Raw genomic sequence first — 17,346 nt, 5'->3', positions numbered from 1 at the left:
CGGACACGCCCATCCCTCAGGAAGCGGAAGTGATGCAAGAGCCCGCCCGGGGCCCGCTGGGAAGCGTAGTTCTCTCTCACGCTCAGCCTTCCATTGATAGAGGAGGCGTGTGCGCGTCACTGCGCCACGCCCCCGTCCCGCTGCCTGATTGGCGGCGGCGGCGGCGGCGGGATTGGGGAGGGGCGTGCTGCCGGGGCAGGAGCGCTGCTGAGGGAGCTAGGAAGGGGCGGGGCAGTCGGAGACCGAAGAAGAGACACGGGGCCGCCACCTCCAGCCGGGCGTCGCTGTCTCCAGGGTGACGGAGGTGGGTGGGCCGGCGGGCGGGAGCAGGCTCGGGGCTGAGGCGCTGCCCACCCGCCCCGCCGTGTCCTTTATCCGGCTGGGGGCAGCGCCGGGCTCTGCCGCCCCCCAGCCCTGAGCCGCCGGCAGCCGGGGGCGGAGAGACTCGGGGGCGGCCCGAAAAGAGACTCGGCCCCACGGGCTCCGGCGCCGCAGGTCGGGCCGCCCCTGGGGATCGCCTGGGCCTTGGGTGCCGCCCTCAGGCTGCCGGCCGCGGGGCAGCGCTGGGGGTGTGTGAAGAGGGGTCCGGGCTGGGAGGCGGGGCCCGTCCTCTGCCGGCAGCAAGGCAGGGGAGGGCCCCGGAGGAGAAAGTGTCCCCCGGGGAGATGGCCCGGCCCCAGGTTGTGCAGCCCCCAGCCGTGCCCCTCCCCACTGCCCGGGCGTCTCCCTGCCCCATCCACACCCCGCTCGTCTGACAGCAGCTGCTCCAAGGCTTCCTGCTGTTACTGACCGCGGGCTCAGTGACCTCCCAGACAGGGTCCCGTCAAACCGAGAACCCGATTTCCTCCCCTAGTCAGTGTCCCTATGTCCCCTGCCGACCTTGCTTGTTTTCTGTCATATGATCAACAATTTTTGGGGTCTGTTTCCTCCCCAGTTTGCAAGGATGGATCTAAAACTTCCTGTGTGCAGTGCTGTGGTAGCCAGGGCGGTCCCAGGACCCGAGAGGCTGCCCCCTTGGTTTATATATAAACGATGGGTTGGCAGATTTTGCCTTTTTCCGTATAATTATCATAAGTCCATTAAAAACAATCGCAGGTTTGGAGGTATCTCCATGTTCAGTTGCAGGAACGACTCCTTTTTTGGAGAGAATTTGTTGCCTTGAGTCATTCTCCATCCTGGTGGTTGCCGTGGGTTAAATGATCAACTTTTCCCTCTCATTTGAACCTCATTTCTTTCCCCCTTTCTCTCTGTTAAAATGTTAGCTGGTGAAAGTGATTTGCCCTATATTTAATACGCACCAGAGCCAGAGTCCTCCCCCTGTTTGGGGCAATGGTGTCTCCCAGCTGCTCAAAGAGCAGTTGTCTGGACCCTTTTCCTTTCCCCAAAGGGCACAGGATGAGAGGTTCGCTCTGTGACTGGTTTCTTGCTGCCCGAAGCAGTGCCCAGAGTGGCTGAGAATCTCCGTGCTACTGTATTGAGCCTTCACTGTCCCCTCACCACGGTCACCAGTAGTATCCCAAAACCCCAGGATGAATAATCTCCAGGAGGGGTTGCTTCCCCAGCACTGCGATGTAGTCTCCTCTGGGGTGGGTATCTGGTGGCCATTATTTGCCAGTCACAGGGCTTGGAAATGTCTTAAAAGTTCTGGCTACTTCCTGCTGTCCATTTTCTTATTAAAGAAGCATCATCCAGGGTTCCTCCAAGCTGTGGGACTGGCCAGCAGGGACTGCTGATAAATGGATAGAAAATTATCAGATATTGATAGGAAATCATCACAGATTGTGTTTTTCTCCCCCCTTTCAAAAGTGCAGCAACTTCAGGTTTTGAAGGGAAAAGGGGGAAAATTACTCAGTTGTTCTCTCTTTCTCTCCTCAGGATATTGGCATTGAACTTTCTGGATCAGATGCTGCTTCCTCCATTGTGATCTGGGAGCCCAGGCAGAGCAGCTGCTGCTCCTGCAGTAGGGTCTGAGCTAGCAAGTGACCTTGAGTAAAGCCTCCTCAGTGCCCATCCAAGGTGAGGACTTTCTCCAGCTGTAATTAGCCCCACAGGGCACCCATAGGCTCTGTCCACACCAACATCTGTCAGCCAGAGGGGGAGAGATTGGGGAAGGGAGATACAAGGAGATACAAGGAAGTCACAAAGGCCACAAGGAAACCAGGGTCCAACAGAGCATTCCCATGAAAGAGAGAAATAACACATGCATTGAGTGTGAGAAAACCTTCACTCAGCACTCATCCCTTATTAAACATCAGAGGATCCACACGGGGGAGAAACCTTGTGAATGCTGTGAGTGTGGGAAGACCTTCACTCTGCACTCATCCCTTATTAAACATCAGAGGATCCACATGGGGGAGAAACCCTATCAATGCTCTGAGTGTGGGAAAACCTTCACTAAGCGCTCAATCTTTACCCAACATCAGAGGATCCACATGGGGGAGAAACCTTATGAATGCTCTGAGTGTGGGAAAACCTTCGCTTGTAGCTCACACCTTATTAGACATCAGCGGATCCACACAGGGGAGAAACCCTATCAATGCTGGGAGTGCAGGAAAACCTTTGTTGAGCGCTCAAGCCTTATAACCCATCAGAGAATCCACACAAGGGAGAACCTCTATGAATGCCATGAGTGTGCGAAAACCTTCCCACTGCACCCACACCTTATTATACATCAGAGGATCCATACAGGGGAGAAACCCTATGAATGCTGTGAGTGTGGGAAAACCTTCCCACAGCGCCCACACCTTATTATACATCAGCGGATCCATAAAGGGATGAAACCCTATGAATGCTGTGAGTGTGGGAAAACCTTGGCTCGTAGCTCACACCTTATTAGACATCAGTGGATCCATACAGGAGAGAAGCCCTATGAGTGCTGTGCATGTGGGATAGCCTTCAGTTAGCGCTCAGCCCTTATTACACATCAGAGGATCCACACTCGACAGTGGCCCTAGGAATGCTGTGAGTGCAGGAAAACCCTCACTCAGTGCTCACACCTCATTAGACATCAGTGGATCCACAGAGGAGAGAGAACCTATGAATGCTCCAAGTGTGGAAAATTCTTCTATTAGAGCTCAGCCCTTATTTATCATCAGAGAAACTGCAAGGCAGATAAAGACCATAAAACCTTGTCTAGGGCTGAAAACAGATTTTGTTTTCCTTTTGCTACTTCTCACATAATGAGCTTTAAGGCAGCATTTGTGTCACCATGGTCTTTCAGTCCCCTCAGCTTTTTTGTCTGCTTTTCCCTTTTGCAGCTTTTCCACCCCCCCCCCCCCCCCGGAGATAAATCCCACAGTCTTTTTCATGAATTGCTCTGTCTTGTGTCATGGAAGTGTATGTCCCTCCAACAGGAATGTTAATCAACTTCAGGTGGGGGAACCAAGGGAGACAGTCAAGATGCTGGATTCAATGAAAGATGAGACCACAGGAGGGGAAGGTGAGTGGCAGCTCCACTCCAGGCCATGGCTCTCTGGCATCCAGTTCTAGGCACCCTGAAGTGTCCTAGATAGAGGGAATAAAAAAGCAAATGGACCTAGCCCTGTGCACTGTCCCTCTTCTGGGAGAAGACCCTTGGACATGTAGGAGCCAGCTTTGGAGCGGGGTTGAGGATCCCATGGGACAGAGGGCAGCTGAAGTCCCTCCAAATTGTGAAAACTTAGGCAATGGAGCATGAAAGAAAGGCTTCACATCCCACACAGCATCAGCAGTGATGGGTGGGTGGGACTGAGCTGCATGGGAAGCAGCACGAAGGCTGGGAGCGAGGGGCTTGGGGAATATTTCAATCCTTTTTTTGTAGCTATGGTGAATGCAGCCTCTGCTCCAGGGGCTTCCCCAGCGCTCGCATGTTTCTTTGCAAAATAAAGCTTTTAAATTGAAAGGAATAAAAGGGAATAGTCCCATGCTGGTGCCGCAGTTGAAGGAATGAAAAGCCCCGTGATTCCTCAGAGGGATTTATTTTGACTCCCTTTATTTCTATGGCTGCTAAAATATAAGGACTGAGCAATTTCCAAGTTCACACATTAGGGTTGTGGATGCTCTAACCTTCTCTCAAAAGGAATAATGGTTTATATGTGAATGAGTGAAGACAGCTTCCCAAAACTACTTCCAATTTGTTCTTCTCTAAAATGGGTGATAATGGGCAGCAGGGAATCTTCCTAATCTACCGGAGTATGTGTGTTCCACTGTCAGTTCTCCATTGTTTTCCCTCACTTCTTCCCTATCAAACAGACCCCCCCACACACACACTGTCACATGTCCCCATCCTAGCCTTCCTTCTCTCCCACCAACACGCTATGGGATACAGACTCCCTGTCACTCAGACAGATTGGGGCTTGTTTCTCCATCTCTCCACCAGGAAGAAGAGAGGGTGAAGGGTCAAAGGAGACAAATTGAGCTATATGGAAATGGAATAGCCTTTCCTCCTCCCATTAAAAATCACCTAAAGCTCATCCACAAAATGCTCCCATACTGGTAGATTCAAACCATGAAACTTTCCCCAAATGGCTGTGTGTGTTAACTAGGTCTATCTCAGGGCTGGATGGCTGCCATACTCAACTGCTGCTCATGTCCTGATTTTGACGTGTAGCAGCCACAGTTATTTAGTTTTGTTCCATTACCCCTCGCATTCAGCCATAGGGCTGCAGGGAGGGAAAAAAAGGCAGTTAAGTGTACTCTGCTAGCGCAACTGATTAGTGCACAGCACTTCTAGAGCAGCACTATGTGAGGTGATGCTGGGGTTGTGAGTTCAAGCCTATACTTTCATAAATCAAATAGCTTCCCTTAATCCCCTTGCTCAGTGGAATATAGAATTTCAGCCAAGGAGATGAGGAGGAGGGGAAGAGGTGAGATGTGCTCCTTTCACTTGTTACCTTGTCTACAGAGTGCAGGTCACAATGCAAGAACCTGTGGTGCTCTGCCACTGCCAAACCTGCTATGCCAGATCCCTCAAGAAGAGCCCAGTGGCCTGCCCGTTCTCTGGTCACTGCCTCCCCCTCTGTCTGCTCCACAAACCACCTTCCTGAACTCCCCTGGGCTCTGGCATTCAAATGGTTCTGGATGTTGATGTGTGGTTCATGTTTCTGTTGTGTAGCTTTTGTTGATGTGCATGTGGGTCCTGTGCAGTGCTGTGGGTATGCTGCCACAGCTGATAAAAACATCCTAGATAGGAAGCAGCAGACCCCAAGGCAGCTCATGTAGCTCAGTTGGGTGTGTTAGTCTGAAGATCTAAACATTGCTGGTTCATGCCTAGGCTTCGCCAGACCCTTTCAACTTTCTGGATAGAGTGTCATGATCTTTTCTGGCTGTGCCTTTGCTGGACACCAGTTCCTGATTTCCAGCTTCCTAGCAGTAGAAGAGAGCATGGGGTTCTGCACCTAGTGGGCCCACCGGGCCTTTCTTTCTTCTCTTGCTCTTTCTCAGCAAGGGGAACAAAAAGAAACTCTCCTTCAAGCCAGAGTCAAAATGGCAACCTACGGAGGACTTTCTGAGCACCAGCTACAGTCCTCTGCTCTACCTGCTGAACTATCAAAGGGCTGTTGCCGCTTTCTCCAGCTGCGTGTGCTAGGGCAAGCACCACCCAAGTGGATGGAATTTCAGGGAGGGGCAAAGCAGCCTAACAGAGTTTCTGTAGTGTAGTGGTTGTCACATTTGCCTCATACACAAGAGCCCCCGGGGTTGAAAGTGGGCAGAAACATGCTCTCTTGTTTTTTCCTGCTATCCTTGCTGTCCAGGAAGGTGCTCCTTCTTCTGCCACTGGCCTGTACCTGAGATTTCTTCCATGATAGAGGGCAGTGGCTTTAGCTAAGAATGTCCCTTGGTGTTGGCCTATGCAAGTTGGAGGTGTTAGGCCAATCGTCTCCTAGAGGCTTGTGCCTTGGCTTCCTCTGTTCTTGGAGGTTGGTATACGGAGGCCAGCTCTTCCTGGCAGCCTCCTTTGCATTCCTTGCCAAAGGAGGAATTGTGGCAGGAATGGGGGGAAAGAATCAAGTCAAGCTGAGGAAGGCAGGGCAGAAGCTAAGTGACCCAGTGCTGCTAAGCAGGGTAAGTAGGGCGCCACCATTCATTGTGCCACAGCCTGTGGCATTGCAGTTGGCTAGTGGGAGGGAGAATCCTGTGCTGGCCACTTGGCGTCCCAGGGAGGAGTAATTGGAACCCAGAAGAAGAAGGGACGAAGTGGGTGGAAGGATTAGCAAACAAAGTTGAGTCCGAGTGGGCATGTCCCAGTGCTCCTTTCTGGCCAAGCTGGATGTGCCATAGTGGAGCCAGAAGACTGCCTGTGAGTTGTGGGCAGACTTGGTCAAGAGAGAACCGTTGCTCCTTTCTGGGTGACCCGAAGGCCCCATGGATGGCTTTGAAGGGGGCGAGGTGTCTGGCTTTGAGCTAAGGGATCCGGGAAGCCCCAGCCTGCCCCTCTGTGGACTGAGTCTTCTACTTCTCCCCTTTTGGGAAGAAGAGAGGCTGTGTGGGGCACAAGAAGGATAAAAGGAGATAAATGAGCCCAGACAGGAACGAGAGATTTTCTTCTTGTGAGTACAATTAATCAACATTTCATACTTGAAAAGCTCCAGCACAGGGTTAGCTCAATTCACCAACCACTAAGTGCACTAAACTAGATAATTCTGCCATTGAGACTGATGGTTTCCTTGCGCCTCTCTCTCCCCAATGGGGATTTTAACATTTAGAAAGGAGAGTTTGGCGAGCAAAGATTGAGGGGGAGTCAGGGGGTCCCAGACTCAGGGCATCAAGGATAAAAGCAGGGGCAGGACTCTAGGCTCTGCTTGAAGGATCCTGGCACAGGTGGGGAAGAAAGAATTGTAGATTTGTGGATTCTGACCTGCACCCTGGAGACCAGGTAAAAAGTGAAGGGGGCATTTTTTGACTCCTCCCCTCCTCACTGTCCTGTGGGCTGGAATTCTATGGGGCAAAATGAGCAGATAAAGCCATTTGGTTAATGAAAACTAGGGCTCCAGGTGAGGCTTGAACTCACAACCTCAGCATAGCTCTACTCAGCACTGCCCTATAAGTACTGTGCACTAACCAATTGCACCACTGGAGCACCTTTTTGTGTGTATTTTTTCTCCCAGCTCCAAAAGTTGATATAGGCAGAGATTCAGCTAAAATGTCATATTATATGTTTTCTTTAAAATACTCAGTTATTTTTCTACATTGATTATTTATTTGTCCCTCGCTCAGCTCTGTCCATCAACAATTTAACCTAGGCCAATGGCTCCCAACCTTTTCGAGTGTGTGTACCCCTTTTCAACCTCCAAATGTTTTGTGTGTTACCAGAATAAATTAGGAAAGCCAATTTGGTATTACCAAGAGAACTTTAGAGTACAGGATTACCCCTAAAAATTATTGGCAGGGTAGTTCACTCTACTGGAATTTCCAGGGAGACAATTCTTCCTTGAAAGGACATGGATACAGCCCTCCAATCAAGATAGATCACATAAGCTGTGATACTTCGAAAACAGATATCAAATTTATTTAGATGTGAATGGTTACATTAAATAGAAAGAGATAGAAATCAAGCATGACTTGTAACCATATAACAATATATCTATTTATCAGAATACAACTACTAGAACATATATGGTAGCAGAAAGACTATAACTTAACACTAGAATACTTAACACTATTAATCTAACAATACATTAATTAATAACACTATACATATATTATTACTAGAAATCCTTACCAATCGTTCATCCATCAAGCGTTTGCTAGGCGGTTGCTGGATGGGGTGAGAGGGAGAATCTCACTCAGACCACAAGCATCCAACTTTATTGACATGCAGATTCAAATGGCCTTTACTTAAACATCCCTTTGTTCGTCAGGGAAGGTCCTTCTGCGCTGTCCAAAGCTTGCTAAGAGAGTTACCTCAGGCCCAGGCTCGATCACTCCCTGACCCCTGTGGTTTGACAGTCCCGACCTGAAACCGCAGGAGCCAGCAGGACCATACAGACTGTACAGGAGACAACCTTCAAGAAGACAGGAGTCCTCTGGGGTCATGGAGACTAGTGTGTGTGAGGCTAGGGAGGCTGATTTTAGTATGCATGGTGGAATATTCTCCCTTATGTCTCAGGGACACAGTCTGAACTGGGTTTCTAGTCCCATTGAGAGCCAGGGGCAGATTCTCTCGCCATTGAAAGAGGCTGGTGGGAAAGTGAAGATCGGGGCCTCGTTATCAGCATCGAAAAAATGTCACTTGCCCCCATTCATAGTCCAGTGAAAACCGGATCCTCCTGGGGACCCAGCTCAGGGGTAGGGGGGTCACCGGGGAGGTGAGAGCCTGGTACTGACCCCACCAGCACTGCTCCACAGCCCAGATCCCCCCGTCAGGGTTATAACTGACCCCTCCCTTCCTCCTCACAGATTCTCTGGCCACCCCCACAGCCCAGAATAATCCACCCCCCACCCCACAGCAATGTCTCCCTGAGGTGAAGCCCTCACAGCCCAGAACACAGGGATCAGCGTCAAATCTCTTAGGGTTGTCGGGCAGATCCTGCCACTCATCTGCCCATCTCACATGTGTCTGGATTCAATGTCACATTTGCTGGAGAGAGAAAGAGAGAGAATCAGAGCGTTAGCGGCAGAGCTCGGCCCTGGGGGAGGCTGGGACCATTTCTTGCAGACCCCGTGTGGCTGGGACATTCCAGGATCTCTGGGAGATGCTTCTGTCCTGGGCACTGGTGACTGAGCAGAGATGTCACTGCAGCTCCTCAGCCGATGTAATGAAACCACTTCTCTACCTTTTACGTTGGTTATAGAGGCTGCAGCTTTTAATAGGAGGATCCAGAGGAGGCAGGTACCAGCTCAGCACCCCAAAGGGAAACTCCCTCCATCAAGGCACCCTCCACTCCCAGGCCAGGGACAAAGACGCAGCACTGGGAAAGAACCAATGAATCAAGGCCAGTGAGCGGCTTTGGGTGGGGTAGCCCCTTTCCCAGCCCAGAGAGAAGAGAGGACTGGAAGTGGTAGCGATAGAGAGACAGCATCTCCCCAATCCACAAAGCAGCTTCAATGAGGGAGCCCAGCCATGCCCAAAGGAAAGGTGGGATGTTGGAGAAGAGCCATGGGAAGAGTCTCTCTCCCGCCAGTGAAAAGGGGAAGGACGTGACGGCCATGAGGGGAGAGATCTCGCTAGTGACTGCCCTGAATGTAATATTACAAAGGCACGTCAATGTCAATACAAATGACCAGGTCACTAGTAAGGAGGTTTGGGTGCTGGGCAGTAAGTCTGGTTATTGGTGTGTGGGAGAGTTCCCTTCATGGGGATTTCCTGTTCATTGAAGGAAAATCTCCACCAGAGCTTACCCTTCGGTGGAGATCCCAGACATTTCCCCCTTTTCTGCTCTAGCTCAGAGGGCAAAGAGTCTGAAGGGGAAAAGGGTCAAAGATTACAGTACATGGTCTCTAAATTGTAACACCATTCCGGGGAGCTGCCTCTGTCCTGAGTGCATGAGACCAACTTGCAGAGATGCCCGGCAGTTCCTCCCCCTGGCTGCCAGGAGCAGCTGCAGTGGTTTCAGAAACTGCCTTTTCCCAGCTGCATTTCCCTGCCCTTCCTGCTGGGGCTGCTCCTGTCTCAGGGTTAGAGGAAAGTCAGAACCTGAAATTGCAGGGAGGGGAGTGAGAGGAGGGAGGCAACAGATAGAAACCCTCGGGGAAGCTGTGTATGGAGCCCAACCTGGCAGCTCGTCTCCCTGGCCTGGGAGAAGAGAAGGGAAGGGGATAGTGGAGAACCTCTCGAGGCCAGAGAGTGGTAAACAGGAGGTAGCATTGGGAGGAGTAGCCCCTTCCCTAGCCCGGGGAGGAGGTGGCAGCATCAGAGGGTGACCCTCTAACAGAGGAAGAAGCGAGCGGTTCAAGTGGCAGAGCTGAGCCCAGTCCAGCTGAGAAGAAAGGTGGGATGCTGATGACAAGCAAGGGGAGAAAACCCCTCTGAGGGGAAAGGAGAGGCATGTGGCTACCCTCTAGACTGAATATTTCAAAGGCAGGGGGATGTGTATGGAAATACCAGAGTCAGCGTTAAGGACCTTTGTATGTAGGTGAGAGAGTGTTTCAGTTCATCGGCCATGGGCATGAACTCAACATTGAGGTGGGCGTCAGGATTGTTCGTTTGACACCTGCTTGGGATCTCCTCAGTATTTCATGTTTGTATTTTTATTTTTAGGGGGGTGTCATGGTCGGTGTTGGTTTCATTGGTAACTTGAACAACAAGTTCATGAATATGTTTTCATGGGATTTTTCTCTTCATTTAAAGATATCTCCATGTGAAATCTCACCTGGTCTGTATGACCCTTGGGATTTCCCTCTTTTTCTCTCCAGTGCAGAGTGCAGAGTGTCTGGAGGGGAAAAGGATGAAAGATTAGATTTCATTCTGTCACATTTATAGTAACACCCCCATTCTTAACTGACATAACTGTGCTTTAGTTACACAAGAGAAAAATTTGGAGACAGACACCCAGATCTTTAATAAAAGCTAATCTGAAACATTCTATTTTCTGTTTTGTTCAGGCATCTCACATCAACAGAACCAATATCCATTAAGCCTCAAAACCACCTGGGGAGATACTATTTTAAGACAGATTCCTTGTTCCCTCAGCCTCCAGACCCCAGTTGGGCTGTCTCATTCTCCTTCTGCATGTTGTCATAATCTAGGCCCAGATCCTGCGAAGATTTTAGCATGAATGGAACTTTACACCCGTTGCTTCATTTGACATTAATAGGATGTTGAGACGTTGCAGGGATTAGGGCTCTGAACTTCAGGCTCTTTGGGTCTATTTACTCAATATCTGTACAGAGCTCAGAACAGCGAGGCCCTTGTCCTCCATAGATGTAAATACAAATAAAAATTTTTTATAGATGGGGAAACTGAGGCAGGGGAGAGGGTTGGCTCAATAGGTCTGATTCAGCCCTGCATTGGTAAAGTGATGGGGTGGGGAGCAGGTTGTGGTTCCCCTATTCAGTGGCTGCAGGAGCCAGGGTACATCTTGGCAGAGGCTAGGGAAGCCTTGGGGTCCAGCCTGAGTTGCTTCCATGTTTCAGTGACTGCTGTGTGGCTTTGCCATGGAGCAGAGTATCAGAGGCACAGCTTTACCCTGGCCACCCCCCTCTATCCCTGCTCTACCCCCTTACTCTTCCTCCCAGCCCTCCACAAACAGCTCTGCTCCATTCCCCCCCACCCGCTCGGGAAGGAAGTAGGAACACTCCTTGAGCCTGCAGCTACTGTATAGGAGGCACCAGAGGCTCCTGTTCTGGACTGATTCGCTTGGGTTTACAGCTTCCCTCCAGTGACTTTGGCCCACACAAGCTGCCATACAGGGCCAGAGCACAAGGATGGGCTGGGTCCACATTTCAAAAGTGGCCTTTAATTTAGGCTCTAAGTTCTGGATGCCAGCCTTTCAGCAGCAGGGGCCTGGTTCTTGGTGGCGTTGGGCACCTGCAGGACCTACTGATTCTAGCTACCGCTATGGGTGCCAACCAGCTCTGGAGCATATGCCCGGTGGTTTTGTAGTTGGGAGAGAGAAACTGAGGCATCCCAAATTTTGCTATATTTTTACAGAGTGAATCAAAGCGAGACATTCTTATGCCTGGGTCCCTGCTACATAGGTTCAAGGTCTCTCCTTTCTGGCTTTTATTAAATAGACACATACTGTAATTATGAACCCATTGGCCTCTCCCATAGTCTCAGAGACACACCCTGATTTCCCTCTTAGATTCCTTCTCAATACCTTTGAACTTCCTCCACATCTCCGTTACAGCAACATTTTTCTGGGAGAAATTGCTGAGTCTCTTTTCCAGCTCAGCAGAAATCTCCACTGGCTGCTGGAACTGCCCTGCCTCACATCTGGAGAGAGAGAATTGCACATTGTGATATTTCATTTACTGCTCATTAGAGAGAGAGAGCCACATACCTGCTCAAGGTGCTTCTGATGTCCTAGAGGAGAGAAAGAAAAAATCTCAGTCCCACCTCATAGATTCATAGACTAAGGTGAGAAGGAACCATTCTGATCATCTAGTCTGCCCTCCTGCACAACGCAGGCCACAGAGCTTCACCCACTCACTCCTGTAATAGACCCTAACCTAAGACTGAGTTATTGAAGTCCTCAAATAATTATTTAAAAACTTCACGGTAGAGAGAATCCACCAGCAAGTGACTGGGCCCCATGCTGCAGAGGAAGGTGAAAACCGCCCCAAGGCCTAAGCCAATATGCCCTTGGGGAAAATTCCCGACACACACTTGGGATCCCAGGGAAGGGATCTGGCAAACATGGAGAAAAGTGGCCCTGCCTTGACCCCACGGTCATGCATTGGCTGAGCTAATGGGGCTTTTCCATCTCTAATATCAATGTGTCTGTGTCTCTGCAAAGAACAAGAGTCACTCACATTTCACCAATGCACAGACTGAGTTACACGGTGATCTCTGACTGCTGGGCACCTGTGCCCATAACTCAGCAGCTGTCCTGTCCCTTTGTTGGGATGTGGGATGTTTCAACAGTCTCACCTGCAGGAATTCACTCGCTAGCTTCTGACATTTCCCTTCTATCTCACGGATCAGTTCACTGAGATGGGAAATCTCCTGGGAGAGTTAAGTGACGTTTTCATTTTGTATGTTCGCAATCTCCTTGTCCAGCTGGGCCAGTAGGAGTTGCTCTTATTCCTCCAGGAACTGCCGCAGTTGCTGAAATTCTGAAACAACCTTCTGCCTCTCGGTTTGTGTTTGCTTCTGTACCAAAATAGGGTAAAGTGTGGTTAGGGACATGGATGGAGCCTGGGCACCTTTCATGGAGTATGAGTGAGCAAGAGGGAGACAATCCTAAGGATTCTGACATTTGACTATATGCTGTGGTTACTAGGGAAAGGATTCTCACACTCCTTCCCCTTTGGCCCCTGTATGTCTGAAAGGGATGTTTCCATGCCTGTCACAGTTAGCATGTTATGTTATTTGTGGTCTCTGGGGAGTCAGATCAAGAGCAGCAGGATGCAGGACTCAGCACTACATTGCCAGAGATGCCAGGGGAGAAAAAAGAAACCACCATTTTAACACCGCAGGAAATGACCAGACCCAGGGGGCAGCACTGCATGGGGTGACATTCAGTTCACTTTGGGAGGATTTCTTGAAAAGCCACAAGGACTAAAAATTAACTCTAACTGAAATGCCAGCTTAGGGCTTGTCTGCAATGAATCTAACACAGCAATCCATGATCAGGAAGAAACACACACCCGCTCACATTCAGCGAGGCCACAGAGGAATCCACCTACAATGGACCTCTCACCGCAAATCCCTGCAGGCTAATAACAACGGGCACCTACCATATACTCCTCTTTAGTCACTTTAAATCCAAGGAGCTTCTCTCTCTCTTCCCTCAGAGTCTTCAAACGGGCTTGAATTTTTTCCTGAAGAAACAAATGATTTGGGAAGTTTTATTTGGATGGTTGAGAGGGGTTGTAGTTGAAGTGTTTCCCCCCACTTGTGGACATGCCCCTGGAAGTAGGGAGCAGCATCTGGCTTCTCCCTGTGGGTTCTTCTCAGAGCAGGGACCACCCCTCCCCTCCTGCCGGGAGCAGTCTTGAGCCCTTTTCCCAGGCTAGCACTCTTTTGCTGGGCCTTCAGGCAGGGCTGGCCAACAAGCAGTCTAGCACCGGGCCCTCAGGCAGGGCTGGCCAGGTAAGTAGGCTGCTCTCTGGAGCAGTATGGAGGGTGAGGCTCTCTCAGGGCTGTTAGGGAAGGGGCACCCGTCTCCACTGCATCCCAGCCCAGGGCCCTAGCAGTGGCAAAAGGCTTTGCCACAGGGTCGGCAAGGCTCCTGCCACAACATGCTATCCAGGTTGCCCCAGACTCAGCCACGAACTTGTAGCTACCCCTGGGCTTCTTCCTCCCTGAAATCCCTTTTACCTGCCTCCTTTGGGTCGCTGGGGCATGGTAGTCCTACGAGGCCCTTCTCATCCACGGGTGGCAGCTCTCACAGCTCCATGGGTTCATCCCCTGGTGGGCCCTCCTCCGGCCCCCAGACCCCGGGGTAAGACCAGCCATTCCCTTTCAGCATGGGTCTTTAGCCTAGCCTTAGCTGGGGGCTCAGGAGGAGAGGCATCCTTCTCTCTCAACCATCCTTTCTTGAATGGGCTTGCAGGCCTGGCTTTTAAAGGCTTAGCTCCGCCCCACTTCCAGTCAGGTGGTGTCCTTGGGGCTTTTAAAGGCCTGGACCCGCCCACCTGCTTCCAGTCAGGGTTTCTCATTTAGAGCTCTATCAGCCAGGGTGGGTCTGGCTCCCTCTCTGGGTCCCTTTTCAGAGGGGGACCGCCTCTCCCAGCTACACCACTCAAATCCCAAGATGACTGTTGGTCCTATCTGCTTTATGACATCAGGACCACCAAAGAGATGAAACCTCATTAATGGAGACTAGGATTGTGTCATATTTAGACAGGTCACAGGTTCAGGTTCAATGTTTCTAGTAATTGAGGGAGGTATCTCAATTCTAACCTAGCTTTATTGGTAGTTATTAATTGATTAGTAGTATAGCACATAACAGGAAACTGGAGTCACATGGGGGTGAAACAATAAACCTGTTTTTGAGAAGGTTTAACTAACAAGGTGATACAAACCCCAGAAGCCACTAGGGCTTTAAGTATGGGCTGGGATTTTCAAAAGAGCCCATCTTTCTTTGAATTTCAGGCCTGAGGATTGTACTGGTTGGCTAGAGCTGGTCTAAGCACTGGGGCAAACCTTCTTAGATACAGTGAGGCCATTCTGCTGGTTTAAAGCTGCCCAGTCCTAGTTTTGTGGAGCTCTATCTCTGTCCGGTAGGGACTTAGCACTGGATGTGGCTTTGTCTGGTGAAAATGAGAGAGCAGGAGACTGAGGATGCAGGAGGATGCCAGTGGGAGTGGTGCCTCCAGGCAGAATGATGTGGGGGGGACGCGTGTTGACAAAGGCAGTGGCTGGCCCATGCAGGTTAACCAATACAGGGATTCTGGGAGATCTCTAAAGGCTGCATGGTGAGATTAATGGAACCACACTGGCTATTCCAGACCCATGTACACAATAAAACAGTTCAGACTGACACAGGTCTGCTCCACATAGTGGTTAGTTTTGGTTCACACAGGTCTAATCCCAGGAGTGTTTGATACAGACTTGTGCTGTCTGTGCTTTTCTGTGTGAACTCAAGTTACTTGGGGTCCACACAGTGTTTAGCAGAGTGAACTCCTCTAGTGCAGGCCGGCAGCTGAGCTTCTCCCTCATGGAGCAACAGAGGAATTCAGAATCTTAGTGGGAAACATCATCTCCCTGCTGGGCCTGGGGCCTTTATCAAGGAGTCCTTCTCTCTTAATAGACACTCTTCCTCATTGGTCACTGATTGTGGGGTGGCAGCGTGGCTTAGTGGGTAGGGCCCTGGACTGGGGAAACTTGGGTTCTCTTCCCAGCTCTACCACTGATATGCTGAGTGACCATGGGCAACTCACTGTCTCTCAGTGCCTTGATTTCCCCTCTCACCCTGTGCCTGTCTTGTTTAGTTAGACTATAACCTGCTCAGAGCAGGGATTGTCCCTCACTGAGTTTTGTGCAGGGCCCAGATCTCATTTGGGGTCTGCAAGGGCTACTGTGATGCAAATAACAATAATAATAAGCTCTATGATATAAATCAGTAATAGCAACAACTTGTAACTTCACTTCTGCAGTCTGAAGGCCACATGCTCACATAGATTGGCCAGCAGTTCATGTGATTTAAACCTCACTGATCATTTAACAGCATCTGTTCTGTAAAACGTTCCCGTATTTCCCCAGTGGAAGCTGGTTTTGAAAGGATTTAGCATCTCAAATGAAAGTTCCCCATATCAGATATCTTTAAAGACTTAATATTTTCCCTTTCTCACCCCACTTATTTATTTTTATAACGTCTCCCATACAATGAAGGCTGTACGGAGCTAAATGACACAGTTACACCTGTGACAGGCAACTTGCAGCGAAATTAATCTGTAATTAAAATCCAAAGTTATTACTCATTAAACTTGACAGCAATTTCCTACCTTGTACTCCTGGGCAGCCTCCTCTATGGGAACCACCGTGTGAGCTCTGTGAGTCCGGGACAGATGACAAACCAGACAGATACACGTTTGATCCTCTTCACAGAAGAGTTTCAAAACCTCCTGGTGTTCTCCACAAACCCTCACCCTTCCTGATCCCTTTGCTGCCTGTAAACTCAGCCTTTTGGCTATTTCTACGACATTTGCCAGCTGCCTGTTTGGCCTGAGGTCTCTCTGTTGCACAGCTTCCCTGCACTGAGGACATAAGGGGTCTGTATCCGATCCCTTCCAGCACTGGCTGATGCAGGCTCGGCAGAAATTGTGCCCACAGTCTAGAATCACGGGGTCTTCAAAATACTCCAGACAGATGGGACAAGCAGTTTCATCCTGGAGATTTTCCACAGCCTCTGCGGCCATTTTTGGCTTCCTCTGGAGAGTGTAACAGAGTTAGTTTCACATTCCTGTGCCCAGAAATTCAGGCCACCTGCAGCAGGAAGTGGGTGTTTCCCTTCCTGGAACTGACTCATGCTGCTTGCTGAGTTGGCTGGAACAAGCCAACTGATAAAACAAGGTTACTTACCAGTAACTGATTTTCTTTGAGATGTGTTGCTCATGTCCATTCCACTATAGGTGAGTGCACGCCACCGTGCACGGGTTCCTGGAACCTTTTTCCCCTAAGCAGATCCCATAGGGCTGGCCCTGGTGCCCCCTGGAGTACTGAGCTCATGCCACGGTATATGAGGCACTGCCGGCCCTGCGGCCCCTCAGTCCCTTCTTTCTGCCAACTCCGGCAGCGGGGACGGGGGGTGGGTTGTGGAATGGACATGAGCAACACAGCTTGAAGAACATCAGTTTCTGTTAAGTAACCTTGTTTTCTTCTTCGAGTGCTTGCTCATGTCCATTCCACTATAGGTGACTAACAAGCCATACCTTTGGTGGTGGGCTGGAGTTACCGGTGATCTGCCCTCAATAAGGCTCTGGGCAGGAAGGCTGGATGCGGCCTCAACTGCACCTTATCCTTATAAAATACTGTATACGGGGGCTTCGAGATCAAGGCCCTAATTTTGGAGACCCTCCTAGCCGAGGTAATGGCCACCAGGAAGGCTATCTTCCATGAAAGCATGAGCAGAGGGCATGAAGCCATGGGTTCAACGGGGGGCCTCGAGAGGACCAGGTTGAGATCCCATGGAGGCACCAGGTCGCGGACCTGCGGGTAGAGCTTCTCCACCCCTTTGAGGAACCTGACCGACATGGGGTGGGAGAACAGGTATCTCCCTTCTACCAGCTGGTGGAAGGTGATCCTGGAGTATTTGCTCC

General features: G+C 50.3%; 1 long non-coding RNA gene, 1 other non-coding gene and 1 pseudogene across 2 annotated transcripts; 1 reads left to right on the top strand and 2 right to left on the bottom strand.

The window, feature by feature from the left end:
- Positions 1 to 202: 202 nt before the first annotated feature.
- Positions 203 to 9,150, top strand: LOC137149415 (uncharacterized). The gene is made up of 4 exons (XR_010918772.1): positions 203 to 304; positions 1,876 to 2,016; positions 3,354 to 3,439; positions 8,772 to 9,150. It is a non-coding gene; the product is annotated as an uncharacterized lncRNA (long non-coding RNA).
- On the bottom strand, positions 6,964 to 7,057 carry TRNAI-UAU (transfer RNA isoleucine (anticodon UAU)). Its single transcript has 2 exons — positions 7,020 to 7,057; positions 6,964 to 6,999 (listed from the first exon to the last, which is right to left on the bottom strand). It is a non-coding gene; the product is annotated as a tRNA-Ile (tRNA).
- Positions 7,701 to 16,446, bottom strand: LOC137149410 (zinc finger protein RFP-like; annotated as a pseudogene).
- Between the last annotated feature and the right edge of the window lie 900 nt (positions 16,447 to 17,346).

This window comes from Emydura macquarii, unplaced genomic scaffold, assembly GCF_026122565.2.
Source record: "Emydura macquarii macquarii isolate MOO-44397 ecotype Brisbane River unplaced genomic scaffold, CSIRO-AGI_Emac_v2 contig_746, whole genome shotgun sequence".
NCBI classification, from domain to species: Eukaryota; Metazoa; Chordata; order Testudines; family Chelidae; genus Emydura; species Emydura macquarii.
The sequence above is the reverse complement of the archived record's forward strand: the minus strand, read 5'-3'. Positions and strand labels throughout refer to the sequence as shown.